The following is a 24652-nucleotide window of genomic DNA, read 5'->3' on the forward strand; positions in this document are numbered from 1 at the left end:
AGTCAGAGATAGTCAGAAGGAAAAGAAGATTCATTATTAGCATGTTGAATTTTGTAACTTGTCTTCCACATTCTACGTTACTAGGATATGGGAGCAGGACTGATGTCCCAACCTCTCTTCCTTGCTGCTGCTTCAAAGTTCCCATCTTGGCTTAATCTTGTGTGTCATGAAAATAAAGTCCTCTGACGTGGACCCTCCTTCTACTTGTAAGAAAGCAGCTGTTATGTATTCACTGAAACACGTGGCCTACTTCTTGGGACCAAAGGGCCATGAAGTACCTTTGGCTTGTCCTAAGCATTTCAGCCTTTGTGTTTGTTGCAGGATTTAGTGTTCCTTTCCCTCCTAAGCAGCAAACCTATGTATCAAATGCATTATTGACTAGAACTTTATATTTAAATATCACTAGGGTTGGGGGAGGGAACATTATTGAGCTTGCAAGGCAAAAGTCTTTATGTAAAAAATTAAGCAAGGTAACAGGTCTAACTTGTAGCTAGCATTTTCCCTGCTGTCCCAACCAATATGTATTCTTGCACACAGTGCATTTGTTAACAGCTCGCCTGTTATGCTCAGACATGAGTCATGCTTTACAGCAACTAGCTTTCATTGATTGGCTTTTATTGCTCTACACCCCCTTTTTAGTCCCTTCCTAAATTCCTGTCTCCTCTTTCCTTACAAACTCTATGAACTGATATGAGCCACAATGCTTGGCCCAGTCGGGAAGGCACTGACATGGGTCTCTTTTATTTTGCTTCCGTGTGAGGTACAGGCACAGTGAGGTGATAAAGCTTACCGTGAGAGCTAAAAATGCCAAGACATTTTCACTGTCAGTCTGCAGTACAGCTGTTAGCATAAGGGTAGAAGAAAGGACGCCCCCAAAATGTTGCTAATTAACATACACATGCTTCCTACCTGCTGGGAAAGGTGGAGGGACTGGGAAGCTATGGTACAGGGACGGGGAGGTTGTGTGTGTAGGGGCTGGATGTCTAACTCCAAAGAATGGGAAACAAAGTTTAAATTGCGTGTGTTGGTTCACTCAGGACTCACTGAGAGTGGAGAAGGATTCATTGATTTTTTTTTAAATGACTGCTTGAAGGTTCTGATGCAGCCAGTCTAAGACATTCTGAACAATCATTATCAAACCTCCTGCTTCAGAGATGTAAGGGCTAGATTATCCAACATCTGCCTACTTGTGGGGTTCCCTCATCTTCCCGTGAAGCATCTAAAAGGGTCTGCTGTCACTGTCAGACAGGAAATTAGACTAGACAGACCACAGATCTGATGTGTCCCGCAATTTCTAGGTTCATAAGATATAATTCTATCTTATTAGTTATACACTGGCCAAAATGAAGCCATAGTTCTTGTTCTTGGAAGCTTAAGACCTTAAAGGTAAATGCCAGATAAGTTTGCCTGAAGGGTCTCAGAGGATGGTATGGTGTCTTAGGCTGGATGTAGGAATGGTGATGTGATGTTAAATGGGTATGGGTTATTTGCAAGCCTGGTGCAGGCCAGATGTTAGGAACAGATGCAAATGAAGAGAGAGGGTGTCTGGGATGCTCCTTGTAACACAAGAAGATTTCTGGAAAAGAATCCAGCCCCGGCAGTGTTTATTGTCGGTGCCTGGCTGTCCTGAAGCATTTCACAATGTATGTTCAGGTGTGTCTGTGCTGCAGCTGGCGGGTAGGCACTAGCTCCACTCAAGAGACCACGCTAAGAAGATCAGCTGGGCTGTGTGGACCCCAGTGTTTTCACTGCCTTGGGAGCACAAGGCAGCTTCCCATAGTGCAATGCCCACGCTCCTTTTAGCACAATGGCTTAAATAGACCCTGTGTGTGTGTGTGTGTGTGTGTGTCTGTCTGTCTGTCTGTCTCTGCCTTGACTGGGAGGCACATTCTCCTGCAGCGTAGACATAGCCACTGAATCTTGCTCAAATGCAGATGCATGCAAAGGAGCATCTGCATTGGAGACTCTGTTCCCTCCAGCTGCAGCAATTCATTTAGACTATGAACCTCTGGGAGTAATTGGAAAGCCAGCCATTAACTTCAGTGGGCATTGGCTAAGCAGCTTTGAGCTTCTGAGCCAACTGTGTAGAGAGGACCTGCTTCTTGCACCATGGGGATACAGTCTGTTCTCCCCATTAGGTTAATATAGCTTACCGGCCCTGCCCTGCTGGATGGTTGGGGGAGGCGGGGAGGGCCTGATCCTGCCTCTTCCCAGCCCTGTTCTGTGGATTTGCATCCCAGAAGGAACAGGAACAATAGTCACTGCACCTCCCAAGAGCAAGGGAGCATGACCACAAGTGGCCCCTGTGCAGCTGTTCAGGGTGGGACGCTTCTTGCTCAATCCTCCAGCACGGTGCCTCCATGCAAGGACCTCTCCCCATCTGGATCTTTGTGGTCCTTCATGGCAGCATGCCCAGTGCTTGGCTTGCTCCTAGACAGAACGTGGACATGTCCACCACATGCAATTGATAGCAACATTCTCCCTGATTTGATTCCATTTGGGAATTTCATCTGCGTGTGCTGAGTAGGCCCAAGTCATGTCATTTTGACAGCTTCATGAAAGTAAAGGGAGGAATAAAGAGCAAAAATGAGGGCATGTATCAAGAGACTTGTCAAAGATGTTGTATTTCTTCTCTGGTGAAGGATGCAACCCTTAAAAAACCCACACAACTGGAGTGAAGATGGGTCAGCAAGTGAGTATGTGCCGCCCCGCTGTGAGATGGGGGTTGGTTGGCCTGTAAAAATGCACTAGTTTAGTCCTGCTTTTAGGGTGGTCTGAATCATAAAATCCTAGGGTTGAAGGAAATCTCAAGAGGTCCTCAAGTCCAACCCCCTGCTAAACCCAGGACCAATCCCAACTAAATCATCCCAGCCAGGGCTCTGTTAAGCCAGGACTTAAAAACGTGTAGGGATGGAGATTCCACCACCTCCCTAGGGAACCCATTCCAGTGCTTTACCACCCTCGTAGTCAAATAGTTTTTCCTAATGTCCAACCTAGACCTCTCCTACTACCATTGCTCCTTGTTCTGTCTTCTGTCGCAACTGAGAACAGCCTCTCTCCATTCTCTTTGGATGAACTGGGACCCCACATCCCTACACTCCCCAAACATTGGCAGATTTAACAGGTCCAGACCGGAAGATTCTGACCTGAATATCTCCAGTTCTGACCTCCATTTTTAAAAGGGGCATAACAGGCAGAAGGCAGACAGACCATTGGGACCTGTCAGGAAGAGGCTAACCCTGTTGGGTATGGAAGCATACCGTATAATAACACCTGTTAGAAGTTGGGAGCCCGGGTTGCGTCCACATGACACTAATTCTTGAATCCTGTTGGAATGGCATGATATGAGCCCCAGCATGGTTGTACACCAGATTAGCGCATGTGTAACTGATTTTGAGAGCTATTTCATTTAATATAGAATGAAATGAAACCATTCTGGAAACCAGGCTAATTTAACACCATAGTGTGGACAGGGCTTCTAGATAAATAGTATTTGCTGTGGTGGGGGGGGACTGTGTCCTCAACTTTTTATTTGAGCTGAATAAATGTTACCGTTGAAACAAGTCCCTGGGGTTTCAAGTCTGCCTTTCAGCTGCCGATGACTTTCTGTCTCTTCAGCTGCTGTTTCCCCTGATAGAGTTGAGAGTGGCATTGCTCCCAGAAAAAAAGTAATGCTGGTCGTATGCAGTTATCATTGAACGCAGCTGCTCTGAATTTTAATAGGTAAGCCCCTCTGCAACTGCAAATAACATATGGCTAGCACTGAGCTGCATCTTCAAGAGCCTCTGCCTGCTCGCATCTCTAGATCAGGTCACTGTGGAATGGAAGGAAGGCTGCCACTTCAAGGAAGGCATTTAAATAAGGCAAGCTGTGGGAAGACTAACTGAGTTTTTGTAGGATACGTCCCGGATCCTAATGTGTGTACAATACTCACTAGCTTCTCTGCTGTGTAGGAGCAATATGTATTAATGCTCTTGTTAATAGGTGGAGTGCTTTCCCCAAAGCCTATTTGATAACAAATATGTAGATCATTATTTGAAAAGAGAGGTCTTCAGTCGAGCCGGAAAACCAATCTAAGCTTGCAGCTCGTGTCTGTGTTGCCAGAAGGTAATGCTAACAACGAGGGGGTGCATTTTAGCTGCATTCTGAAACTGTAATGTCCTTACGGTTCACAGGCAGCTAAAAGGAACACATTTTGACAACTGTATTTAAATATCATCCGCCATTCCGCATGCACCCCCACCCCCCACATGTTGTTGCATTCGCAACTTGTCCGTTGGTCGGAAATTGTTCCTCTGTATTAGCCATTTCAGTGATTTAAGTCTGGAATTATACACAGTCACTGAACTTCCTTACTGTTTCCTTACCTATTTTCTCACAGAGCCCACAAACATACTGTCCCATCTGCCACAGAAAAGTAAAAACATATAACATGACCTGCCATCTCTGGAGACGATTACATTTGCGCTCAGATAATTAGAGCTAGCTGAGGGAAAAAAAACGTTTTTTCCTCAAAACTTTCTGACCATCTCTCCAGAGGATTATTATCATCCCTCTTTTGCTACAGATGAGGAAACTGAAGGTTTATCTACCTCAGGGGAACGCTCGCTTGTGTGAATTAATGGCACAGTGTCCTAATGTAGATGCGGTACCAATGTTGCATATGTACAGTAGAGATGTGACTGTATGTTGTTTCAAGATACACAAATTTCTCTAGTCTAGACAAGTTCTGAGGTATAGTTTAGCTATGTGAATTATGCAAGGTCATTCAGCAAATCTGTGGTAGACTAATGATAGAGATGCTAAGGAATTGGAAAAACTAGCTAACTAAATCTAAAGGAAACTAATTCTTAGAACTCATCAGCAGCAAGAATCTCTATAATGTGGGGGTTTCAGATGTGTTTTTTCCCTCCTCTGATTTGGAACAAAGACAAAAGCGCCCACAAAACAAATCTAAATTTTTGTCATGCTCAACCATGTAATTTTGATGATATTGAAATGTCATAATATATGTCAAACAAACTGAATTGAAGTGAAATGGGAGTCAGAATTATTTGACTTCTTCCTACTGGAAACTTTTGTCAGAAATTAAAATGATTCAGTTTTGAATGAACTGCATTTTCTGGTGGAAAACTGTTCCATCAAAAAATATTTGACCAGTTCAACTAACTAGAACATTTTTCAAGCTGCTTTGGAAGTCAAAGTATATAGTTTACCTCTGTGTAGTGAAGTCTTCACTGGAGAGCTGTGTCTGATTTGGGGCATCACATTTCAAAAAAGAGGTGAACAAACTGGAGGGAAGAGTCTAAGGGAGAGCAACAGAAATGATGAGGTATAGAAAACCTGACCCGTGACAAAAGGTTGAAAGGACTGGGGCTTTTTTAGCCAACAGAAGAGGGTTGAAAGAGGACTTCAGTCTTCAAATATAGAAAAGGAGACGGTGGCCAATTGTTGTCCATGGCCATAGAAGGTAGGACCAAAAAAAGAGTTTGAGTTTATAACAAGTGAGATTTAGGTTAGATATTAGGAATAACTTTCCAACTATAATGATACTTAAATAATGTATTTTTGTACTTAGGGTAGTTGTGGAATCCCCATCGCTGGAGACTTTTAAGCACAGGTTAGACAGGGATGGTCTAGGTCAGGGGTCTCCACTCTTAGCCCACAGGCCAGAGCAATTGTGCAATCGAGCGCAAGAGTCCTGGTGCACTGGGGGAGGGGACTATCCTTTACCATTCCACAAGCTCCACCCCTTCTGCCATTGCCCCGCCCTGTCTCCCCTATGACAGTCTGTCCCTGAGGATGTGTTCTCAGAATTACCAGGGGTGCGGGCGGGCGTTGTGGAGCAGAGTGCAGAGGGAGTCGGCTCATGGTCCTTCCCACAGACCCCATTGGCCAGGAACAGCAAACAGCTGCCAATGAGAGCTGCGAGCAGCCACACCTGTGAATGCGCAGGTAAATAAAGTGTCTGGCAGCCCGCCGGGGCTAACCCTGGCGAATTGTGCCTGGCCTGCGGGCTGCTTATTATTCACCTTTGTATTACATCATGCTGCAGATTGATGATGTCATGCTAAAATGTAGCAATATTAACCCTGTTTCTGACAAACTGTAAATGTTGTATCAGGGCTACAATAGGATAAAAAGTCACAGGGCCCATTGTGGGTTTTTTTAATGAATTCATTTGTGCGATCCTTTCTGTGTTTGTTTTTGCTTTGGGTGTATAGTCTAGCTATATTCGTTGTGCATACTTGTGAAGGCAAATTTGAAGTTCACATGCTGGAATATTAATGACTATAAATTGGTTTTTAATTCAATGAAAACTTTTTTCTATCTTTTTGTTGTTGTTGTTAAGTTTGGGCAGTGTTTGAAACAATGGTATCTTGCTCAATCATGAATGCTAGGCAGCGCACCTGACCACATGGCCTTCAATGCAGAACATAACCACACAGCCCAAACACAGCCGGAGAGCGGGGGGGGGGGGGGGGGTACTATTTACAGATCTGTGTTTTTTAGGGAAAACAAGAACAACAAACATCCATTAAGGGCTTGGCTCGCTCCAGCTGTCGGCAGGGAATAAGTAACCTCCCTGTATCCCTTGGTGCCGGGTCAGGTCTGGTCAGTAGGGCAGTCTGTGCCCTTGAGAGAGTACTGCTCCTGAAATGTGCAGCTCCCCTTTCTCTCACATCGGTGCATGGGCGGCTGCGCTTTTTACAAGGTGAAGAAGTTTGTGTTCTGCTTCGTTCCCCAGGGTGTTAATGGTCATTAAGGCATTCTGAAGTGCCCACCCCCACCCCCAGGTGCTGTCCCTCTACACTCCAATGCAGGCCTGTGTCAGCCTGCTCAAGTGTAGCCCCTATGTGGGTATTCTTTCCTCTTCAAGACTCTCTCTCCAGGAGCCAGCAAGCTCATTGGTGTAACTAAATTCCCACCTCTCGGCCCCTTCACAACATACCCTTGAACTATAGGTTCTCCCCTCTGCACCCTGGGGACGCTCACTGTGTTCTTTCCTGGATAATTGCTGCTTTATCTGTCGCTCACCAGCTGCGTCTGCCGGGGATTCCATATTGGAAAGCTCTACAGCTGCAGTGGCTGAGAATGCATAGCCGCCGCTAGCCGGCGTAAATTGTCATCGCTCTGTTTGCTCCAGTGACGCTTCACTGATCGGCACATGCTGCGCATCTGGTTCAGTGCCTCGTCGGAGGACAAACAGCAGTGAGCTCACCAGCTAGCCGTGGCCAGTTTTCCAGAATACAAACAACTCCCTGTATTTGACGTAAATAAGTCCGGATGGAGGAGAGGAAGCTCGATGTATTCATTTTTCCCCTTTCTAATTTCTCTTCCTTTGAGAAAAGAAAGAGGAGCACTGTTCTGATAACGTTACCATGCTGCGATTCCAGGCTTAACGCAGTAGTGGACGTAACTACAATTCGGGGCATCATTATTTACAGGCACAGTTGCAAGATAACATATCCATCATAAACAGGACAACCAAATGCAAGTCACTGAACGGTTCCATGGGGTCAGACTTTCTATTTGAAAGCATGACAGCTGGGACAAATAAATGTGCAAGGAGGCTCAACTTTCCTTTAAGTGAGTGACTGAGGAATCATAACTGACTGCACTCTCTACTTAGCCTGCACAGCAACTGTATATCCTCTTCCAGGAACTTCAGCTTTTGCAGAGCCACGGTTTCCTCAGTCAGGCCATAGAATATGTGGCATCTTTGGGAATTCATTCCCCTTTTCTCTGAAACCAGCCTAACTCCACTAGCACTGTGCTTTTTGGCCTAGCAGATGGCCAATATTTGGGGCACGGAAGGATGGTTTGCACTGGGAGGAAAAATGGATGATATGAGACAGGCATAGCCCCACCCCAAAAAATCTGGAGTGGAGCCCCAAAGGTGGCTAGGTAGTAACATTTTACTATCCTTCCAGCAGATTGTGTACCACATGGGTTCGCTCTTATAGATTTTGCCCCATGCCAGGCAGCATGGAGGGCTGGCTGCCCTAGCTCCACCTTTTCCCCAGCACAGAGTCACCCCCCATTTACACCTTTTCTGGGGGCCTGTGGAAGCTGTCAACCCCTCTGGTGTTAAGCAAGGTTGTATACTTGCCCCAACTTACTTTGGGATTTTCTTTTCCCTGATACTGAAACAAGTATTCATTTTGGTTCCTCAGATGAAGGAATCTATTTTCACACAAGATCTTATGGAAAGCCATTCAACCTTGCAAGACTCACATCTAAAATCAAGACTTGGACTATCTTTCTCCAACACCACCTCTTTGCTGATGATGGAGCAATGACAATCCACACAAAAGCTCCTCTTCAAAGCCCAATGGACAGTGTTTCCAAAGACTACCAAGACTTTGGACTTACTATCAGCCACAAAAGACTAACACACTGTGCCAAGGAGTCCAGGAAGCACCCTCCATCAAGATCAACAACTGTGAACTTGAAGTGGTGAATACGTTCACTTGTCTGGGATCCACCGTCACAGTTAAACCTTTCACTTGAAGCGGAACTCTACATCCGCATTGGAAAAGCTTCCACAATCATGTCAAAACAGCAAACTGACAGAACGCACAAAGATCCAGGTGTATCATGAGTATATTATCAGCACACTTCTGTATGTGAGTGAGACATGGGCCTTATGCTCTCACCAAGGGTGTGTCTAGACTGCAGGCTTCTTTCGAAAGAGCCTCTTTCGAAAGCATCTTTCGAAAGAGGCTCTTTCGAAAGAGCGCGTCTAGACTGCAGGCGGATCTTTCGATAGCGGAAATCCGCTTTTTCGAAAGAGAGCACCCAGCGAGTCTGGATGCTCTCTTTCGAAGACAGCCTCTTTACATTGAAGAACGCCTTCCTTCGAAAGAAGAACTTTCGAAGGAAGGCGTTCTTCCTCGTGAAACGAGGTTTACCGCCGTCGAAAGAAAAGCCGCGTTCTTTCGATTTAATTTCGAAAGAACGCGGCTTGAGTCTGGACGCAGGGGAAGTTCTTTCGAAAAAAGGGTACTTTTTTCGAAAGAACCCCTGAGTGTGGACACAGCCCAAGAGGAGAGGCTCAACAATTTTCATGTGTGTTGCTTTAGCCAAGTTTTTGAAATCTCCTCAAGGGAGAGAGTTATTAGCACAAAGGTGCTCAAACAGGCCAGTATACTCAGCACACAAACACTCCTCTACCAGAGATGCCTTCGCTGGCTTTGGCAGTGGTGAAAGTAAGTGGTCGCACCCTGGTGCGCAGCTTCAGCTGAACTGCAGCAAAAGCCAGTGGGGAGCTATTTAAAGAGCTGGCAGGGATCCAGGTTGCAATAGGAAAGTACCTGTAAGAAATGTTAAGTTACTTTCACCACTAACCTTGGGCATGGGTGCTGAATGAGCGATGGGTACATTTCAAAGGACATCCTCTACAGTGAATTGGCATCCAGAACAAGAGATAAAGGGTGCCCAAAATTGCGTTGCAAGGGCCTCATCCTCCCTGATTGGATCCACCTTGTCATCTCCAGCCTGATTCTGGCCTGCATATTTATACCTGCCTCTGGAAATTTCCACTCTATGCATCTGACGAAGTGGGTCTTTGCCCACAAAAGCTTATGCTCCAACACTTCAGTTAGTCTATAAGGTGCCACAGGACTCCTTGCTGCTTTTGCATCCTCTATAGTGAATTGGTATCTGGAACAAGATCTAAAGGGTGCCCAAAATTGCATTGCAAGGATGTGTGCAAGCAAGACCTCAAAATAATGGGTATGGATGTGAATAAATGGGAAGATCACACTCCCGACCACAGCCTTTGGAAACAAGAGCTTAATAAAGATCTCTGGAGTTATGAGAGGAAGCAGTCCAACTTAGCAGAAGAAAGGAGTTTGCAAAAGAGTAGAAACCCCATCTTGAAATGTGACAAATGCAGCAGAGATTGTCTCTAAAGTGGGTCTCTTCAGACATGCTTACAGCTGCCATACAATCAAAAGAGTAAATTCTTTACCTCTCAGGGACACACGCCCATAGTCTCTAGAGACTGAAGGTGCCTCCTCCTCCTACTACTATGTTTGATTCAAACCTATTAACTTGCAAAGAATGTATTCTAAGTTCTACTGTGTTCCAGTAGCAGAAACATAGCAGGGAGTTTCTTTGTTCACAATGTCTAAATCTGTGTCTCCAGTCAGTGTTGTACCCCAAGGAGCTTTGTCTCTTTGCATCCTAACAGAGCCATAGTCACAACTGTTAAGTGTGTTGAACCACACACACACATACACTTTGCCAAAATAATCTCTTAGCCCTTGTATCTGCAATTGGTGAGCCCCTCAGCCCACACAACAAAGCATCTTATCGTAACTTCCCATTTGGTCCCATTGCTTTGGGCAGCAGCTTCTATCCTTTCCTGCTATATGACTACCAAAGGGATTTAATTGTTCCTTCCATTTAAACTGAAAGAAGAATGCTTGCGCACTCATAGTCTTTAATGTAGGGCGAGGTCTGTAATTAAAACACTGCAGCAGGGCAGCTGCAGCACGTCAGGGAAAATACTATGATGCAGATGGAAGAGTTTCCCATCATGTATATAGTATTGTCTACACTAGGGAGTAGATGGAGGTGGACTTCTCACACCCTTGAGCAACATAGTTATACTTGTGACAGGTTCTGTCACAGTGATCCCTTTGAGGCTGTCACTTGACAAGCTAAAATACCACAACCTGCCCTTTGGGGCACCCCACCACTCTGTCAAACTCCAGACCCTCTGGTCTGCTCCAGCAATGGCACAGAGTTTGGGGAGTCACAGCCCACAGCAGAGTATTACAGACACTGAGTCAGCCTGTGTTGTAACTGGGTTCTCCAGTAAGGACATGGTTGTAATGTAGACAGGGCCTCTCTAAGTCTCACTTAATTTTAAAACTAGACCACCTTCTGACCCATAGGAAACTAATAAACTGTATTTGATGGCAATTCATTTCTATCTCGTACAAAATAATCTAAAAATCTTTGTAGTAATACGATCATTCCTCTGCCTTTAAAAGCCAGCTGCGTTTCTTGCTAGTCATCCTTCATCATCTCTCTTGAGATTCAAAGAACTAATCACCCCCCAACTTTGGAAGGTAAATTAGTTTCCACACTTTAGCCAGATGAGCAGCCTCTATTCTTTGATAGCTAATTACCTGTTAGGAGTCACATCGCTCTGAGCGAAATACACAAGTGAATGGTGGATATTTCTCCCTTTATTTTCCCCTCCTCAGCTGCTTCCATTTTTCTTGTAGATACATTTTTTTAAGTTGCTTCTCTTGATCAACAGTCAGATCCCAGAGCTGAAACAGAGCCAGGGTAATCCACGGAGCGTGACCATGAAAGATAATGGCTGGCGGCCTATCAGTTCTACTGAATCTGAATCCTTCGTGTGCCATCAAACATTGCGTAGGGTCCAAACAAGGGTCCACCATGCCTACCTTTTCTGGGACACTCTTTGTCATTGTATTACAGAAATAATTAAATGTGCAAAATGAATAAAGATGGCAGAATCTGGACCTAAGTTCCTTTGAGACTTTCTGGTGTATGTACAGCTGTGAAAGAATGTGTAGAATATTGTTTCCCTACGGGTAGATCTATAATAAAATTATCTAGCCGGTATAGCTATACTTGTATACAGTTCCAGCATAGCACGTGTAGCAGCAATGGGCAGCCTAGACTTATGAGTGGCCCTCCTCCATCTGAATGGACCACAAGATTGTCATAACCAAGACGGTCTCCTGGGATTTGCTAACTACACTCGCATACTTAGAATTTGCGGGATGTGTCAATTGGACCGTAGCAGTCCTTTGAGTGGATGCAGAGGGGAGCACACGACTTTTACAGTCAATGCTGTGCACGGCCACTTCATGTGCCCTTGTTTTATGTGTGTGTCACTTTAGTAATACAGGTATAAAAAAAAGACACAGAAACCAGAGGACTCTGGCAACCTTGTGCGTGAGCAGTGGAAAGCAAAATGTCTGGTGGGCACATAACCTGATGGGCTGCAGCTTGTACTGTCAAAGCTGTGCTTCTCCCAGTATAACTTCTTCCAGTCCCCTTTCCCACTTCTCCTGAGCAAATAAGCTGTTCCAGCACAAGTGCTTCTTTCCCAGAATAACTGTATCAAGACCAGGGGCTTTTGCTGGTACATGTGATCATACCCATGATGACTGATATGTGATGTCAGCAAAAATATGTAGACCTTGGCCCTGTGTGCAAAAGAGCAGAAGCCCTTTTGTGCAGACAGGACAATGCAAACTGAGCTCCCTCATATTGCTTTGACTCTCTTGTTTGTTCTTGTCATTCGACCAATCTGACCTTTTAGTGAGAAACTGAGTCTTATCAGGCCAGCTTCCATTACTCGACTTCGGTTGAGTAGCCACCTATTGACAAGTAGTAGTGTTGACTTCAGTGAAACTATATAAGCAGGAAAGTGGCGCTCATTCTGAGTAAAGGTATCCAAATCTAGCCCTTTCCAATTCTGCATGTTGTTTTCTTATATTTGGTCCATATTTACAGCCTGCTCAGAGTTAAAAGCCACAGTGAATTTTGCAAAAAGAGTTGTCATTGTAAGATTTGTCAGCCAGGTCTTCAGGCTGAAAAAAGTCAGATTAGTAGGAAGAGTTGAGAAACTTAAGGTGCTCTTTTGTATTTAACCCTCAGACCTTTTCAGGTTCACCAGTAATTGGAGAAAGAATGAACAGTTTCATAGCTTCAGACGTTTCTTCACTTAAAAATAATTCAGCAGTTGAGTGAAGAACTTTGCATCCACCCAGAGACTTCCCTATGGTGTGGGTTTTTTAAAAAAATCTTCATTCCATAAAGACTAGGATATTGTTAGTACTGTGAATATCTACCTCTTGTTATCCCTGTCTGAATACCAACAGCCCCCATTTTCAGAAATGTGTGAACTGAGTATAAAGAGAAGTTAAATCCCTTCAGACTGGCTAGCTTAAAAATGAAGCTTGCAGTTGCTAGCAACCACAACAAAAAACTGTGGACTAAACACTGAGTGGGCCTCCAGCTTAGTTTGTAGACAAAATCTTGACCTGGAATCTGCAGACAATTTCTCTGACAGACGCATTAAAAATATTATTTCTGGGCCAAGAATTTAACGGGAAGGGTAATAAAAAAAATCTAAATAGGCCCATTTTGACCAAATGTGTTTCTTATTTTCTAATTCCACTTTTCTGCTATGCAAAGTATAGCAACAACTTCAACCTATAGAATTTTATGGTGGCATAAAATTGTTTTAGCTGTAGCCTGTGCTCATACAGAACCCATCACTTTGGTAATATTCCTAATTGACTTCAGTGGAGATCTGTTGATTTGCACCAGATGAGGATTTGCCTGTAAATGCATGCCTGTGAAGGAATTTCAAGCCTGAATGTCCAAAAGTGACATCCTAGTATCTGCTCTGACCTGTCTCGCAACTTCTGCTTTGACCACTAGATCAGATCTCCCATGTCCTGGTCATTACAGTGACTAGGCATAAAATGGCAGACAAAATTCAATGCTAAATGCGAAGTAAGGCATGTTGGGATTATGTTCTCCAACTATCATATAAAATCATGGTGTCTTAATTAGCTGCTACCACTCAAGAAAGAGATGTTGCAGTCATTGAGCAGATATTTCAAGAGAACTATTCACAATGTGCAGGGGCGGATGAAAAAGTAAACTAATATAAAAAGAATTAGGAAAAGAAAAGGTAGTAAGATAGAAAATACCATGCTACTCTACAAAGCCATGGTATGTCCATACTTTGAATATCACATGCAGGCAGCGGCGGATTTAGGGCAGGGCAAACGGGGCAGCTGCCCCGGGCCCCGCGCTTCCCGAGGCCCCGCGCATGCACCTTGGCACCACGGCGCATGCGCTATGTCAAAGGGGGGAGCCCCGTGAAATTTTGCTGCCCGGGGCCCTGCGGCGCTGCCCTGGGCCCCGCGGCATTCTCATCTGCCCCTGCATGCAGACGTGATCACCTTATCTAAAAAAAAAAAATTAGAATTGGAGAGGGGCAACAAAAGTGATTAAGGGCATGGATCAGCTTCCTATGAGGAGAGATGTAAAAGGTTCAGACGGGAATAGAGATGACTAAGGGGGGGATACATTAAAGGTCTATAAATGCATGAATGGTGTGCAGGAAGTGAATAGGGGAAGTGTGTTATGTGAAGAGCCGGGGTTACCCAATGAAATTAATACACAGCAGGTCTAAATCAAACATCACGAAATAATATTTCACACCACACACAGTCTGCTTACGGCACTCATTCCCAAGGGATGTTGTGAAGGCGAAAACTATAACTGGGTTCAAAAAAGAATGAGATCAGTTCATGGAGTATAAGTCCATCCATGGCTATTAGCTAACATAATCCAGGGGACAAGGAAGTCCCTAAACCTCTGTCTGCCAGAGTCTGAGCCTGGGGCCAGAGGAGGATTATTCAATAATTGCTCTGTACTTTTCATTCCTTTTGATGCATCTGGTTATTAGCCACTGTCAGAAGGCCAGGTACTCACCTAGACGGACTATTGGGCTGACCCAATATGGTTGTTCTTAAAGCAGAGACTCTTGATAGCTGCAAAGAGCATTTACTCCTGCACCACGGATGATAATTAGTGCTTTTTCATGACTAGATGTACAAAGGAGGGAATCAGGAGGCACGGGGGACAGAGATGGGTTCTCTCATTTTTTATCATTCCTACCAGCTTAGGTGAGGGTCTTGACCAAATAATTGTGGAAAGCAGGCACTGAAAAGAGTTTTCCCAGATAGGCTAGAATGTGAATAAGTGGGAAAGAGAGTGAGTGACATATATGGAAATGAAGCGAAGCGAGACGTATGGAATTTTGTTGTGGCATTAAGACCAGCTTTGTGACAACTGTTTGATCGCTGAAAGACCGCAATTTTTTGAGATGTGGTTAGACAATTATAATGGTCCTTTCCAGCCTTAAAATCTGTGAACCCTACTAGCTCCACCTCGTCATGGCTCGACTCCGCTGGCTGGTGCGAGTCAGGAAAGGAAATGTTATGGCTAAAAGACTGGACTAGAACTTGAGAGATCTGGTTTCATTTACCTGAGTCTGCCACAGAGCTCCTGTGACTTTGGCTCAGTCTCTCTGAGCCTAAGTTCACCACGAGAGAACTTCCTTTCTTCCACCTTAGGTCTGTCTTATCTGTTTACACTGAGATCTTGGAGGCAGGAACTTGCTCTTACTGTGGCTGTCCAGCATACAGCACAATGAAGCATGGTCCCAGCAGGGGCCTTAAGATGCTACCATACTATTAAAAATTACATAAAAAATGAACTTAACTAGTCATGTACTTGCATCTGGTCTCTTTGCATGAAAGGAGGTAGTGGTCCAGTTGTCAAGGCTGGCCCCCACTCTGGCACACCAAATGCAGAAGGTGGGGCCTACAAGAGACCTTAAAAATACCTCGCCTCTGTAGACTTCTGCTTAAATCTCCCCAAGGTCACGGATTCCGTGGCTTTGGGAGATAGCCACCACTAATTTTAAAAAAAACTTTCTTGTTTTGAACTGAGGGAGAAGCACTTGGAACTTCTCCCAGGCAGATACCCCCAACCTCTTTTACCACAAGAGAGCTTGAGGTGGAGAGAGAAAACAATCTGCATCTCTGATTGCTGACCTCTCAGTCTTAGACACGTGTACACAGATCTTCTATTACCTTCCAGGACACAAGAATCAAATCATTGCTTTAAAAAAAGGTGATTTTATTAATAAAACAAAAAGATGTACTTGATAAAGCATACTTGGTTGCTGGGTGTTTTAAAGCACCTGAGGAAAGAACAATTGAAAAACACAGAGAAATTCCAGCCCTGAGATGCAGCTTAAAGTTACATATGGGGAGAGGTACATGGATTTTGCACACAGAAATTTAATCAAACAACATAAGAACTGGGGGTTACCAAATGAAATGAATAGATAGCAGGTTTAAAACAAACAAAAGGAAGTTTCTCTTCACACAGTGCACAGTTGGCCTATGGAATTCATTGCCAGAGGAGGTTATGAAGACCAGGACTTTAACAGGGTTCAAGAAAGAACTAGATAAATTCATGGAGGTTAGGTCCATCAATGGCTATTAGCTGGGATGGGTAGGAATGGTGTCCCTAGCCTAGGCTGGGAATGGGTGATGGGAGAGGAATGGCTTGAAAATTCCCTGTTCTGTTCACTCCCTCTGGGGCATCTGGCATTGGCCACTGTCGACAGACAGAATACTGGGCTAGATGGACCTTTGGTCTGACCCTGTATTTTCTAACAAAACAAAGAAAATAACCTGATCGCATCTAACTAGACATTTCCCTATCTACTCATGATCCATGCTTCAAGATCCAGTCCATTTCAAAGCCCAGTATTCTTTGTGGCTGTGTCTACACTGCCATCCCTTCCGGAAAAGGGATGCTAATGTAGCACATCGCAATTGCAAATTCCGCGGGGGATTTAAATATCCCCCGCGGGATTTGCATTTACATGGCTGCCGCTTTTTTCCGGCTTGGAGATAAGCTGGAGAAAAGCGCCAGTCTAGACGTGATTCTCCGGAAAATAATTCCTTTTCCGGAGGATCTCTTATTCCTTCCTTTGAAGTAGGAATAAGAGATCCTCCAGAAAAGGAATTATTTTCCGGAGAATCACGTCTAGACTGGCGCTTTTCTCCAGCTTATCTCCAAGCCGGAAAAAAGCGGCAGCCATGTAAATGCAAATCCCACGGGGGATATTTAAATCCCCCGCGGATTTTGCTATTCCAACGTGCTACATTAGCATCCCTTTTCCGGAAAAGGGGTGCAGTGTAGACACAGGCTGGAGGTATAGTAGTTGTGCTGGTTCAATTTATCTTCTTCCCCCAATTCCTGGCTTAAACTCACAAAGAAAAAGAGCAGGCAGGTATATCTTCCCATTCAAATCTCGATACCTTCTCCCATTGGCTCTCCTGGCTCTCTGCCAGCTCTCCTTAGCTACCCGAGTTTAACCCTTTAGTCACTGAATGCTGGGATGTTCAGAAAAGGCCAGCACTCCTCCTATCTATCACAGTAGTATGTCACCATATATCATGCGTCCAAGGAATATTATCCTAGAGTGATCCATTTTGGGGGCCTGAGGGTTGGCCAGGGGAAACAAGGCCAGTTCTGTCTCCTGAAAGTTTAGTTTTCTGCTGTGTTTCCCAGAGGATGGGAGTGGGCCACTCGGAGGACCATGTGCCAGATTTAAGGATGGTTGAAGGCAGGGTGGGAGCTCAGCACAGCTTTCCTCTGACTTTCTCCCCCCCCCCCCCTTTCTCTGATCGCTGCTGTTCCAGCAGTTTTCTGTTGTGCTCTTTAATCTGTGGGAGAGATGCTGCCCTGGCCTCAGAAACCTATTTAATCATTATTTTGGCTTATTGCCAAAATTGTCTTGAGGCCCTCTCATGAGGGAACAGACTCGGCCATTTTCAAAACTGAATAACTCAGCCGAACCTGAATAGAATTCCATGAGACAACAAAAAGGCACATCTCTGACTCCAGGGCTTTGTCCCCACTCACTTTCAAAGGCCTGCTGCAAACAATGAGGGGTGTTACAGTGTCTCAGAAAGGCATGTTTTATAATGGAATGTATAATGCAAGCTAAATATTGGGGCCACTCTCAGCTGCCCTTAAATTAATGGGAGGATGGGAACATGGTTATCACAGTACCTTTACTGTACTCTTCCATGTGCATTCTGTAGATCTAGGGCAGCTATGTGTTGCTTCAGTACTGAGGATTGACACTATATCATTAGACACATGTAGGGCATAAACAGGGATATCCTTATGATTTATGGGGCCGTACACAATATTAAATTGGTGCCCCTATCCCTGAAAACAGTTGGGGAGGATGCCGATTTTTTTTAGAGATGGGATTTTTTTTAAAAACCTTCAGGAACACACTAATGAAATAGTTGACAGGACCTTAGTTTTACAGCAAATTTTAAACTAACACTGTAAATTCAGAAACTGACAGTACATACCTTGGGATGGCAAACACTTGTTAAATGACTTCATTACCACTTGAATGGCTCTTTAATAGGTTGCGTGTTCTGGTAATGGGTCTGTCAGGCTTTTTCATTTTAAGTTAATTAGACCTTCTCCAAAGGAAGCAGAGCTACAGACCAGGGATAGGAAGAGGTGGGAGGGTGGATATTGAGACCCAGTAAGTGCCCTATGTAGCTGCATAGTCCGTGTATGGGTAAGGATGGCTTTGGGCATAAATGGTGGGAGGAGGAAGATAGCTTCTTGTCCCATCTCTCCATCACATATGCTTGCACAGAACTAGGTGCAATCAAGCTCATAATTTCAATAAGTATTTCAGTGTCATTTCCTGGACTGAGAAGGCCAAGCAATTAAAGGTAGCTGGAGGAAGAAGGTTAATAGGACTTTTTTAAATCTTGAGGAACATGCAGGCCTTTACATACAGGGAAATCTTCCCCCCTTCAAGGGATCCAGCTAACAAAGGCTTCTTGTAAATGCCAGGTGCAAGAAACCCAAGGTAATTGTCTATAATTGTAAGCGTCTTGTTAGCGCTATAGTTAGCTCAGTCAAATATGCATGCAGCATGCATTCATGTCAATGGGATTTACGTGCACAAATTGAGGGGAGAATAGGGCCATTTATGTTTAACTTCTTTGACGTAAAATGCATTGAGCTCGTATGCTAGGAGGTGACTGTTTTTAAACAGTATCCAACATTTGCATGTGTAAAATGTGACATTTCGGGGGTTTTATGAGTTGTTAAATTCCAATTAGATTTTTGCAGTCAGAGCTTTCTTGGTAAGGAGATAACACACTATTATCAAAAGATACACTGTATGTATTTTAATATGTAAATTGACTCACCTTTTCTTTAACACAGCTTTGGAAATGAATGCTTTTGGAAATCTAGACTTTTATCTTTGAAAGGCTAGGTAATAAAAAGAGCATGTTTTGCACGTATCTAATTTCTTGCATCTCACAACCTCAAAGCACTTCAGGCGTGTAGGGTAAGTTGCACAGAAAATTGCTGTTATCCCCATTTTACAGATGAGGCAAGCTGTAGGAAGTCCGTGGCTGTATCTAAATTGAGCATTCACTCCAATTGTAGCCACCAACATTGTGGCACAAAAGGACAAAACCTAAAGGAAATCCAAGATTTGCTCCAGATGAACTACTCCTAACTTCAAACATAAAGCACTCTCATATGACTTTCTATGTCTTCACTAAGATTTTTGCCATGGTACAGACAGACCAATTGCTGGCTGAACAAGGGCCACATCTGAATAAATCTGTATTGACAAGACCTGTGGCAATGCCAGCAATAGACCTTTTCCCAAATCATGAGTGCATCTTCTCTCTAATTTAACTAAATAAAATTGAGAAGGGGTGTCTTGTGCCTGTGAGTGGGAAATGCGGTGAGGAGATGGTGAACTTTAAAGGGTTCAGTTCAAACAAGATTGTCATTTTTTTTTAAATTGGTTGTTGAAAATATTTCCTCATCAAGAGGTGTGCTCATGAAACATTATATGAGCTCCAGTTACAGCTAGCAGCAATAGAGGTTTTTTTTATAAGCAAGACAGAATGCCAACTGGTTCTCGTGCAGCTAAAGCAGTTCAAAACCTTCTCCCTCAGCTCTTATATGCTGGTGCCAAAGCTGGCTTGATTCCCATACAGGAAATACATTTCTTGCTCCCAGGTTGTTGTCTCCATGAATAGTCGGGGGCAGATTTTTCAAGTGTTCAGTCACTACAGGGACCACCCATGTTCTCATTGGGTGCTCTTTGAAAATCTGGCCATGCTGTCTGAAAAAGGGCAGGGTTACAACTCTATCTCCTGCCTCTGCCTCCTCACAGCAAGCAGACACAAGAGAGCAAGGAGCAGTGAATGTTTTTTGCTCATGGAAAGGGTGATGGAAGTATTTCCTCAGAAAGTCACCAGTGGAATTCTGGCTGACCAGAAATATCAATATTGAAGAACATATGGTCGGGGGGGGGGGTGTTGTTGCTATCTTGTTTGTAGTTTAAATCTGATTTATAATGTGACTTTATCTACAACAACTAGTGTGTTTATAACCCATTTTGGCCCTGGTTGCATTTGCATTGCATAAGTGTATCTGGTAATCTCATTTCTTTTCCCGATCTCAGTGCTGACTCAAACTTACATTCCAAGGAAATGTTTTATTCTCACCCCGTTGTTTAGTTAAATTCCATATGTTAAATTTTCATGGTCAAAAAACGAATCCATTCGAGTGAGATTGAAGCAGCAGATGTACTGTAATGCTGGGGCATCCCAGGGTGAGTTCAGGACAGAATAGAAGCCTGGATTTGACATTTACTGGATTTTGTCAGATTGTCACAAGCTTAAATGACGCATTCGGTGCTGGGCTGATTGCCGGCAGTGTGGGGGGAGAGAACTCTCATGCAGAAGTGCCTATGGCCACACCACTTCACTTCAGGCTGTGAACTTGTCAAGTCTCATAAACTAGGCAGGGTCAGCCCAGATCAGTGCTTGGGTGGGAGAAATCCAATGGAAGCCAAGCTGCTGCCGATGTGGAGCCCAGTGATTCAGCGTGTGGAATGCTTCCCAGTGAATCTGTGTTGAACCAAAGTCCTGATATTGTGCTAGAGATATGACTTAGTTACCAGGCTCAGATAGTCCGAACCTTTTTCTGAACCCTGGTCCTCTTCATAAGAGTGGATGGTGGATGTTCTGGGTAAGTTCTACTCAGAAATAGATATTTTCTTTGGTGCTTAATTGAACAAATTTCATTTCATTCTATCTTGTTTGAGACTCTCACCGGCAGTATTCCTGGGCTTTCACTTTCCACCCTGTAAGTAGCTGATTTAACTGCTGTGGTAAGTGAAATAATGCGAGGTCGGATTTGATGCCACTTGGCTTGACGATGGCTATTTTCTACGAGTTGCCCCATGAGTATTTATCAAGTACTGCTCAGTGGGGCCACTGAGCTCAGTGACAAGACTCCCATTAACAACACCTCTTCCCCAAAGACAAGATCCAAATTGAGCCCCGCAGTGAATGCAGTGGTTAAATTTATCTCTTTCTCCGTGACTCATAACTGTCCAATTTTAAATGATCTCCTTTAGGAGATCTTTCCATTCTGTCTTAGGCCAAAGGGAAATGTTTGTGGAAAGTTTATGGACATGCTGTTCAGCCTATTTTGTTTTGTTGCTGAATGGAAAAAAAACACTGTTGACTTTAAAAGGGATTTGCTTGCTTTGCTTCCTAATAATAATGTAAAAGACTTCAAAATGTGTTTTCAATTTTAAAAAAACTCATTACAGAAGAGATGAGTTGCCAACTTCAAAAGCTTTTACCTACATTTAAAACTGATTACTTCACTGGATAGGTAACATTATGATGTCACTAGGAGGGGGAAGGAAAAGCGTTTTATGTCCCTGTGTGAAAAAGTAACCACCCAGTCGCTATTTAGATTAAACCTGGCTTTAAATTTCTCTAATTCTTGAAATTTTGATGAAAACTATATGTGAATTACCTCACTTCTTGTACGAGATGGGATTTTGGGGGGGAATTGCATGAAGACAGGGAGGAATGTTGGAGGTTGGGAAACTGTTCCAGACACACAGGCAGCAACAAGAAGAAGAAGCTGAACTTGATGTGGCAAGCCAACGGAGCATTCCCATGATTGGGGTGACTTGTTAGAAAAAGGGATGAAGAAAATGACTGTCTCAGCATTTTGGATGCAGTGAGGGGACACTTTTATTGAGGCCTTGTGTCACATGTCTCACTGTGGTGAGCACTGCAACTGTCCCATTTCAGTTTGGTCTCAACACTGCATTCACAGAGGATGGGGCGGTGCATGTCTGGATAGCTGTATGCTGCTGCAGTGCATATACAAAGCCCTGGGAGAAAATGCATGCGAAGGAATGACAGAGACTTGGCACAATATCATAATTCTTAATGATTTCATAATATATGGTTAGTGCCAATGAACATCATGAGGAGTGTTAGTTGCTGAGTCTGAGTAGTAACGGCTTTTCTGACATTAATAACTCAGCTGTTTTAGATTTCAGAGAATGCTAAAAGCGGCATGCTTGCAATATTGACTATGGAATACAAAATTTCCTTAAACAAACAATGCAGCCAATTTTAGTTACCGGATTGATTTAAGGAGAGGAAAAAGCATCTGGAACTGGCTGGAGAACAGTTTTGATTCCTTTTCTGAAATGGAAAGGGCTGACTGATTTTTAAACCAGGGTTTCACAAATTCATTCCTGGGCTGTGAACTGCTTGGCTGTGTCTACATTGGCAAGATTTTCCTTACAGACTTGCTGCCTGTCTACACTGGCCGTGAGTTCTTGCACAAGAACACTGACGTTCTACTGTATGAAATCAGTGCTTCTTGCACAAGAACTATGATGCTCCCGCTCAGGAAGAAGCCCTCTTGCACAAGTGTTCTTGCACAAGAGGCCTGGGTAGACAGGCAGCCAAGACATTTTGCACAAAAGCCGTCTAAACAGAAAAAAGCCCTTGTGGCCGCTTGGACGCTCCGTACCTGCAGGCAGCTCTGGACTTCCTGGTAACCCGAGCCCCCTTAAAGGCAGACGCAGCCTGCAGAGGCCACGAGGCAGAAGCAGCTTTGCCACCTGTGTCCAGAGCTCTGCCATGCAGCTCTGCTCCCTGCAACAGCCACCAGACCACCCAGGATGGCCACTCCAGGGAGGGAACAACCCGCACCCCCAGCGCAGGCAGCACCAAGGGGCACAAAGCGTCGTGCCCCTTCCTGGCCCACAGGGGAGCTCGATGCCCTCCTGGACCTTTGGGCCGAGGAAGAGGCACTCCACGACCCACGGTCCCGTCGGCGCAACGCTGACATATTCCGCCACATGGCCCAGGTGCTCTCTGACCAGGGTCATCCAGTCCGGACCCTGGAACAGGTCTGGGCTAAGGTCAAAGAGCTGCTCCTGGGCTGTCTGGGCCAGTGAGGGCCAGGGGGCAGGAGCCACCACCTGCCCCCACTACCAACGGCTCCAGGCCATCTTGGGCCAGGCACCACCACCCCACGGACTCTCGGTGCTGGTGGACACCTGCAGGCACCCCCCTCCCATCACCAGGCCCCGTGAGGTGTAGGAGGAAGCACAGCTGCCCAGTGGGTCAGAGGACGAGGCGGACCAGAGGAGCAGTGGGACCCTCCAAGCAGAGGCCCTCTCCAGCAGCCCCGATGTCTCCCGTGCGTCCTCGGAGGTCGGGAAAGGAACCACCGGTGAGTGTTGCTCTTTGCACTCACAAGGGCAGGGGGGAGCCAGGCTCCCAGAGGCGGGAGGGGGAGAGCGAGTCACTCAGGCCACGTGAGCTGTGTGGCATTAGCAGTATGCAGCACGTGCAACCTAGTGACCGAGCGGCACGTGGCCGCAGTAGGCAGCTCCAGGGCACGCCTGGGACTGTGCTGCTCTCACACATCCGACAGGGCCAGGGGGGAAAGGTGGATGCCAGCTGGAACCAGCCAGGGTCCCAGGGACTCAGGCCAGAGCCCGCACCTCCGCAAGGGTGCAGCACACAGAACGGCACATTGTCCCATGCCTGGCTGTGAGGCACAGCCAGCTGCTCCTGGGAAAACCGCAGTGTCACAGCCCTGTGAGCGTGGCCCCCACTGAGCCCCTCGCCTGCTCCCGGTGCCTTGGCTGGGCCCAAGAGGGAAGTCCCCACTGCAGCCACACATCTCGCTGGGCTACCGTGTGTGAGGGCTAGCGGGAGGGGGAGAGGGAAAGCGCTCGGGCCAGCCCTAGGGCCACCTGAGTTTTGCTGCAAGGATGGGACACTCCCCAGTCACTGTCCTGGTTCTGTTCAGGAGACATCCCACGTGATGGGGATCTGAGAGCCAAGACCACGTCTGCCAGATGTGCCCCCAGGGCATGGGGTGGGGATTCATCTCGCTCCCTGTCAAACACTGTTGATTAGCCCAAAGCCTCACAGCCTCCACTGGCAGAGAGTTCCACAGGTTAACACAACACAATCGCCCTCCCACCCCCCAAGGGGCCAGGACACAGACCAGTGGTTACACTACATGGAGGAGGACCCTACTGTGTGCAAACATACAACACGAAGGGAAGGGGGGTAACCGACTGGACCTAAGCCACACTACTGTGGTGTCACCTGGGCTCAGGGGTGGAGGGCATCGGGTGTGGGGACAGTGGGTGGGCTGCCTGACTGACCCATCCTTTCTTCTCTTCCCTGCAGCGGGACCAAGCAGAGTGAGGGACCCTCCAGCCCTGCGGCAGCGGCAACACCCCCACCTGCCCAAGCGCGAAGCCGGCGGGTCTGGCAGCAGGACCAGCTGCTTCAGCGGCATGTGCAGGCCGTCAAACGGGTGGAGGCAGCCATCACGCACCGGGTGGAGGTGGACCTGCAGTGGCACCAGAAGGCCTCACCATGCACATTGGCCATGCCATTCATTATGGCATGGCATTGCCCCATGCACCTGCCATCCCTCCCATAGCAATACCCATGCCCCCTCCTGCTCCTGCCCCTTCTGCTCCCGCAATGCCCCTCCTGCTCCCACAATGCCCCCTCCTGCTCCTGTCCACCTCCCCATGCTGCCTGCCCCGACACAGCCTCACCCCCATGTGCAGGTCTGCCCCTGCAGAAAGCAATCGCAGGGGCCACCCCTCCCAGCAGTAGCTTCTCCC

General features: G+C 45.7%; 1 long non-coding RNA gene across 1 annotated transcript in view; it reads left to right on the forward strand.

The window, feature by feature from the left end:
• The first annotated feature begins 20516 nt into the window (after positions 1–20516).
• Positions 20517–24652, forward strand: part of LOC112544319 (uncharacterized) — a 142914-nt gene continuing 138778 nt past the window's right edge. Inside the window, exon 1 of the long non-coding RNA XR_012905555.1 lies at positions 20517–20700. This is a non-coding gene — a long non-coding RNA (uncharacterized LOC112544319). The remainder of the gene's footprint in view (positions 20701–24652) is intronic.

This window comes from Pelodiscus sinensis, chromosome 8 (assembly GCF_049634645.1).
Source record: "Pelodiscus sinensis isolate JC-2024 chromosome 8, ASM4963464v1, whole genome shotgun sequence".
Lineage (NCBI taxonomy): Eukaryota > Metazoa > Chordata > Testudines > Trionychidae > Pelodiscus > Pelodiscus sinensis.